At 45.2% G+C, this 6,939-nt stretch overlaps 3 non-coding genes across 3 annotated transcripts; all 3 read left to right on the plus strand.

Annotated features, from left to right (window-relative positions):
• Window positions 1-422: 422 nt before the first annotated feature.
• On the plus strand, window positions 423-495 carry Trnar-ucg (transfer RNA arginine (anticodon UCG)). The gene has a single exon. It is a non-coding gene; the product is annotated as a tRNA-Arg (tRNA).
• Window positions 496-947: 452 nt separating this feature from the next.
• On the plus strand, window positions 948-1,020 carry Trnak-cuu (transfer RNA lysine (anticodon CUU)). Its single transcript has one exon. It is a non-coding gene; the product is annotated as a tRNA-Lys (tRNA).
• Window positions 1,021-6,552: 5,532 nt separating this feature from the next.
• Trnak-cuu (transfer RNA lysine (anticodon CUU)) lies at window positions 6,553-6,625 on the plus strand. Its single transcript has one exon. It is a non-coding gene; the product is annotated as a tRNA-Lys (tRNA).
• The last annotated feature ends 314 nt before the right edge of the window (window positions 6,626-6,939 follow it).

The following is a 6,939-nucleotide window of genomic DNA, read 5'->3' on the forward strand; positions in this document are numbered from 1 at the left end:
CGCGTTTTATTAAGATGTGATTAAGGCGAATGGCGCAGATACAGCATTTGCCAAAGCGGTACAGCATAAGGTGGGACGAGGCAGTCTGAATTACATTTTATAGATGCATTTCTCACATATCTCAGAGCTTCTCGCGGTCGTCGTCGTCGTCGTCGTCATCGTCGTCGCCGCCGCCGCTTCTGCAGAAGTAGCAAATGGCCATCGTAGCAAATGCGGCGAGGGACGCCCTGCCTTCGATTCCGAATGCACAAAGTTTGTGTTCTTGTTTCCCAGTCTATAGTTGGTCGGTCTCGTAAGAGGTTAAATGTAACTAATGGGTGGGAAAGAGCAAGGGGTAGCAGCTGTGTAGAACGAAAACACAAATTCTCAGGGGTGTGAGCGTTTCGAGATGAGTCGTATACAAGTTATACTTGGTCGTCAGGGACCGTGTGGCCTAATGGATAAGGCGTCGGACTTCGGATCTGAAGATTACAGGTTCGAATGCTGTCACGGTCGTGTTTTTCCAGTTCTGAAAAAGATACATACCGTTTTAATGTAGCAATTCAGCAGTACGAAACCGTCTGAATGTTGCTGTTGACCATTTTCTGCTTGGAGATGCTCTTGAGCTTGAAACACACACAACAAGTCCGGTGTTAACTAGCGAAATGGTCGGCAGAGTGCCGTCACTGCGAGTTTTGGCTGGCACTTGCACATCTAAAACAACGTCGGAAAGTAACTCGTTCGGCTTTTGAGTCACATCAAGTATGAGTGTTAATTTTGACGCCACTAGCTCTGCATGTTGTCATGCAATTCCTTTACCTCTCAGAAATGATTATGAAATAAAAGTGAAGTACGTGACGAGTGTGACGTTAGGAAGACATTAGGCAGCATGGAGAGATTCTGTATGGGACCACCCAACCCAAACGAGTACTGTGTGACGTGCTACCCGCTAGGTATTCACCGAGGCAGCCCGGCTAGCTCAGTCGGTACAGCATGAGACTCTTAATTTCAGGGTCGTGGGTTGGAGCCCCACGCTGGGCGGAACGGAATTTTGTTCCGCTGCAGATGTAAATTACCGTTTTTCTGATTAACGTGATGTAATGGAAATAGCAACTTTAAACTTTGCCTACGTCTCTGTCAGTCGCCAGGACATCTTTCGATTGTCAGTAGCACCGTTTTCGTTAAATTAGCGAGATCCGACATGTGCGAGAAAATTGTTGCATCTTGTGGTGGTATCCTAACGTTTAAACATAGCGATGGAAATGTGGGAGAAGTTGTTGTTTCGCATGCCGGCCTAGGAATACTGACTGTTCGAATTTTTGAACTTCCATGTAAAATAACCAGTGAACAGATAAACGCAGTGCTTTGTCTTTACGGTAAAATCATAAGCAATATTGCGGAACGCTGGTCTAGTGCACATAAATTCCCAGTTCTTAACGGGGTGCGGCAATTAAGAATCGAGCTGCAGAAGCACATCCCGTCTTATGTTCACGTTTGCGGGTATCGTGCGATAGTAATGTACGATGACCAGCCTCGAACAAGTGCAGCATGCAACTCGACAGGTCACGTGCAAGCCGAATGCATGCAGAGGCGAGTGGCGCAGCTGCCTATCGGCGGGGCTGCCACGCCCCCCTCAATGACAACACTGTCTGTAACGTATGTGGCCGTGGCGCGTGGGCTTTCGGCTACACCCACGGTCCCACAAGTTAGTGAAACCACTTAACTGCCTGCGACTGTGAGACGAATAGAGACTGCTGAAACGCCTGATCAGAGTCAACCTAAACCAGCAGAAATATCGACGTCTATCGTAGTCACCGAAGAACGGGCATCTGCGTTGCAAACGGCTGCGTCTCCACCGGCCGATGCTACTCCACGGGGGGAATCTCAAGCAGGTGATGATAAAAGCCCACAAAAGTGTGCATCTCCCAGAAAAACTAAAAAACGGAGAGTTGCCCGCCAGGATGCCGAACTGATTGCACCGGTTCTGCGCGAAAAGGCTAAACAGATCGGTGAACAAATCAGTGCAAAAGCATCTGATAGCACAAACCATGATCATCCCTCAGCTAGTTTACCATCAGTCCTTGACAATGTCTCAGATGCTCTACCTCTGAACCCCGAACAGTCAGCTACACTTCGAGCCGACCGTGATAACCACATGATCGACCTCTATCCTGTTGAAGCGTCAATAACCACCTCGACAGGCCCACAGCCAACTAGTTGGGCAGACGATACAGAATCCAATGTCGAAGTAGACAGTATGGATACTTCAGAAACGGTGACAGCCATAACTTCGGTCCCCAAGGACGACGATGTTAATGAGAAAGGTAACGCCTCGACAGAAACTACTGTGCAAAAAGAACTCGCGACTGATCCATTTTCAAATGGAGAATATTTTTAACTCTGCCTTTACAGTGACTGTCCATAGATGTTTTTAAATTGCTTGCACAGTGCATTTTCGACGTGGTTTGCTTTTCCAGCGCTATTTATGATTGATATTGGACGGATTTTAGGCATTGCTTTTGTTTAGTCACCCACAATTCAGCCACAGGCCTATCGACTTGCTACTCTAAATATTAATAAGATACGTAGCGCTTGTAAATTACACCATTTAAAGGACTTTTTATATGCAGCTGATGTAGACATTTTATTTGTCCAAGAAGTAACAGAGGTCGGACTTGATTGCATACCAGGTTATAATGTGATTACTAATCCTGGAGCCGGTTGTGAACTAGGTACAGCTTTTATTGCCAAGGAAGGTATTATTATCACTGACGTCACAGAATTGCCGAACAGTAGGGGCATTGCGGGCACTTTTTATAACAACAGACTAATTAATGTATATGCCCCATCCGGTTCCAGTAATAGACGTCAAAGAGCAGATTTTTTTAAAGGAGAAATAGTTCCAATCTTTGGCGTCCGCCACGACAATGTTATCTTCGGAGGTGACTTTAACTGTGTCATCAGTGCAAAGGACCAGACTCCCAATCTTAACAGATCACTTGAACTGGAACGAATTGTACGAGACTTAGGCTTAATTGACTCTTGGGAGCTCAAGCATGGGGCTGCACCTGGGTTTACCCATATTACGACCCATTCGGCAAGCCGTCTCGATCGAATTTATGTCACACCTAATTTGAGGAATAACATTCTGCAGTCAGAAGTATGGCCAGTGGCGTTCTCAGATCATGCTGCATACATCTGTACTATCACTCTAGACCGACAACGAACGTATCGATACAGGGGCCTGTGAAAATTAAATATTTCACATCATCAAGACTCGGCGTGTCAAGAAGCCTTCCTCCAAACCTGGCGAGAATGTGAACAGAGATTTGCCTCTTACAATACAGCCATTGATTGGTGGCTCAGGTGCGCCAAACCTAAAATTAGGTGGTGTTTCATGAACTACGCACGGGAAAAGAGCTTTTGGCTTCACAGGACGATCCATTTCTATTTTCATTGTCTGCGGGAACTGTATGCGCTCGGCACTTCGGCCGTCGAGCAATGTAAACGAATTAAGAAAATCCAGGCCAAAATCCTAACCCTAAGGAGGACGCAGCTAGAAGGCTACAAAGTCAGGTCGCGGGTCCAGACTACTGCACACCAAGAACTCACCTCAGTCTACCATATGATCCAAGAATGTAGGAAAGGATCCCGTAAAATTCTGACGGAGTTAACTGCTGAGGATGGCGCAACGCTGACTACGCACAATGAGATTAAGGCGGCGGTGCTTAACTACTTCACCACCTTGATGTCAAAAATAGAAGTTAACGTGCAAGTGCGGGACGATCTTTTGAATAATTTGCACAACAGAGTCAGTCTCGCGAACGCGGAACAGCTATTAGCCGTGGCAACCGAAGACGACGTGGGATATGTCATCTGGGAAAGTGCTAAGAATAAATCCCCCGGACCTGACGGAATTCCCGCCGAATTCTATCAAAAATTCTGGAACACCATAAAGGCGAAGATCACTTGCATGTGTAACGAACTTCTAGACCACAACAACGTGATCCCCACCAGCTTCTGTGAAGGCGCAATCGTTCTAATTAAAAAACCTCAGGCGGTGCCAACGTAAAAAATCTAAGACCGATAACGCTGCTCAACAGCGACTATAAAATCTTTGCGAGACTATTGGCCCAAAGGCTTAAATCCACGATGACCAGCATCATTGGCCCTTACCAGACCAGCGTGGGCAAGGATCGGAAAATTCAACAGACTCTATGCGACTACCGTGATTTAATCTCCATTGCGGAAGTCTGTAAACTGAAATGTGCCATCATGTCCTTAGATTTCGACAAAGCCTTTGACAGGGTAAACCACCAGTATCTCTTTCGTACCATGTCTGCGATGGGTTTTCCACCTGGGTTCGTTGCCATTATACAACAGATGGTAGCGACTAATTCATCCAGAATCATCATCAATGGCCAGCCTACCCGAGCAATAGAGATAGTCAGTTCCGTCAGGCAGGGCTGCCCAATGTCCATGGCGCTTTTTGCGATTGCCATTGAGCCTTTGTTAGCTACCCTGACGAAAAGTTTACAGGGCATCGTCATACATGGATCCCGAGTTGTGTGCAAGGCGTATGCAGACGATGTCGGTTTCCTTATCATAAATAGAACTGAAGTGGAAACCGCACTACAGACAGTCAGGCAATATGAGCAAGCGTCCGGTGCACAACTAAACTGGACAAAGTCTGGAATATTCAATATTGGCCGCGGCCTAGGATCGCGCCCTCACAGGCAACTACGTCAGCTGAAGATCTTCAAGTGTCTTGGAATTGATTTTCAGCGTAATATCCGGCACACAATTGCAACCAACTATAGAAAGCTTCTACAGACTATTCGTGCCGGCATACGGTAACACAGTGTACGAAAACTAAATGAAATTCAGAAAGTCACGGTCGCAAATGTATATCTCACCTCAAAACTCAATTATATCGCTCAAATTTTACCAATGTCTGCACACACTGCAAAACGAATTATGTCAGCATTAGGACAGTTTGTCAGCCATCGTCACATTTTTAAAGTTCAGTTTGACACCTTAACGCTGGCCACAAAAAATGGTGGCTTAAAGCTTGTCGATGTTGGAAAGAAGGCGCAAGCTTTATACATATCAAAAACTTTCCACCAATGGAAACACTCAGCAGATAGTCTCGCTGCTCACCTACTTACTGAGATAGCTCCGGCAAACCTCAGTCCACCCATCACGGTGCAACATATTCCAAACGGACTTTATCATTTAAAACGGTTTTTATTGGAGTACAGTTATGCACAGACAAGGATCCCCGTACAAGCAATGACGGCAGTGAAACGCGTGTACCAGGAACTCATGAAAGATAAGAAGCCAAATAACGTCGAAGACAAATACAATTTTTACGACTGGAAGGTAATCTGGTTGAACATCCATTGTCCACACTAGCCGTCAGCAATGCAAGCCACTTGGTATTTCGCAGTTAACAGAAAATTGGCCACTAACTCCAAACTACATAACATACACCTCGCAGAATCACCTTTATGCATCACGTGTAATTTAATAGATACTGATGAACACAGATTTGTGTGCGACAAAGTAAAAGATATATGGGCATATATCACGAACAAGTTGGCGCTCATCAGCAGAACATCTCCCAGATATATAACGCCTGCTGCCTTTCTAACGCCGGATGATACTCCGTACCCACGGACGAGAAGGAACGCACTAAACTGGTTAAAATCCGCTACAGTACACTACTTATTTACAAAAGAAGAAAAGAGTAAAGAAGACTTCTGGGTCTATCTTACAACTCAGCACCATCTGCTAATGAAAACACAAAACTACAAGGATCACTTCGCCAACTACCTGCTCAAAACTGTGACGTAAAATAAAGAAACTAACAGGTCAACTGATTGAATTTCATGTTACTGAAAGTTCAGCAGATATTCACTGCAAAAAGGCGGACCATCTATAAGGCGAATAATATATCATGTTGACCGACTCCCAAGTTACAACCACACTGAAGGATTCGATTGGCAAGATTTTCAAGCTTCATTTCGTAAGCAGAAGAAAAATAATAATAATAAAAAAAATGGATAAGGCGGCGGTCTTCGGATCCAAAGATTGCAGGTTCAAATCCTGTCACGGTCGTTTTTTTCCAGTTCTGAAAAAGAAACATACCGTTTTAGTGTAGCAATTGTGCTGTACAAAAACCGTCTGAATGTTTCTGTTGACCATTTCCTGCTTGGAGATGCTCTTGAGCTTGAAACACACACAACAAGACCGGTGTTAACTAACGAAATGGTCGGCAGAGTTCCGTCGCCGCGAGTTTTGACTGGCACTTGCACATCTAAGACAACGTCGGAAAGTAACTCGTTCGGCTTATGAGCCACATCAAGTATGTGTGTTAATTTTGACGCCACTAACTCTGCAGGTTTTCATTCAATTCCTTTACCTCTCAGAAATGATTATGAAATAAAAGTGAAGTACGTGACGAGTGTGACGTTAAGAAAACATTAGGCAACATGGAGAGATTCTGCATGGGACCACCCAACCCATACGAGTACTGTGTGACGTGCTGCCCGGCACATATTTACCGAGGCAGCCCGGCTAGCTCAGTCGCTAGAGCATGAGACTCTTAATTTCAGGATCGTGGGTTCGAGCCCCACACTGGGCGAACCGGAATTTTGTTCCGCTGCAGATGATAATAACCGTTTTTCTGATGAACGTTATGTAATGGAAATAGCAACTTTAAACTTTGCCTAGGTCTCCGTCAGTCGCAAGGAAACTGTATTTGAAGGTGAAGGCGATTTTGTAGACATGTGAGAAAGACATTTTCTGAAATGCAAGTGGTGTTGGTTAGAGAGTACATCGGTTACGTGTCAGATGTGTAGCCAAGCAGTAATGGTTCGCCAAAGCTGCAAATATAAGTCGGTGATATGAAGTGTTGTCAGCTGAAGACTGATGATCGAGACGACCGTAAGGACGAAG

Source organism: Schistocerca gregaria, chromosome 3 (genome assembly GCF_023897955.1).
Source record: "Schistocerca gregaria isolate iqSchGreg1 chromosome 3, iqSchGreg1.2, whole genome shotgun sequence".
Lineage (NCBI taxonomy): Eukaryota > Metazoa > Arthropoda > Insecta > Orthoptera > Acrididae > Schistocerca > Schistocerca gregaria.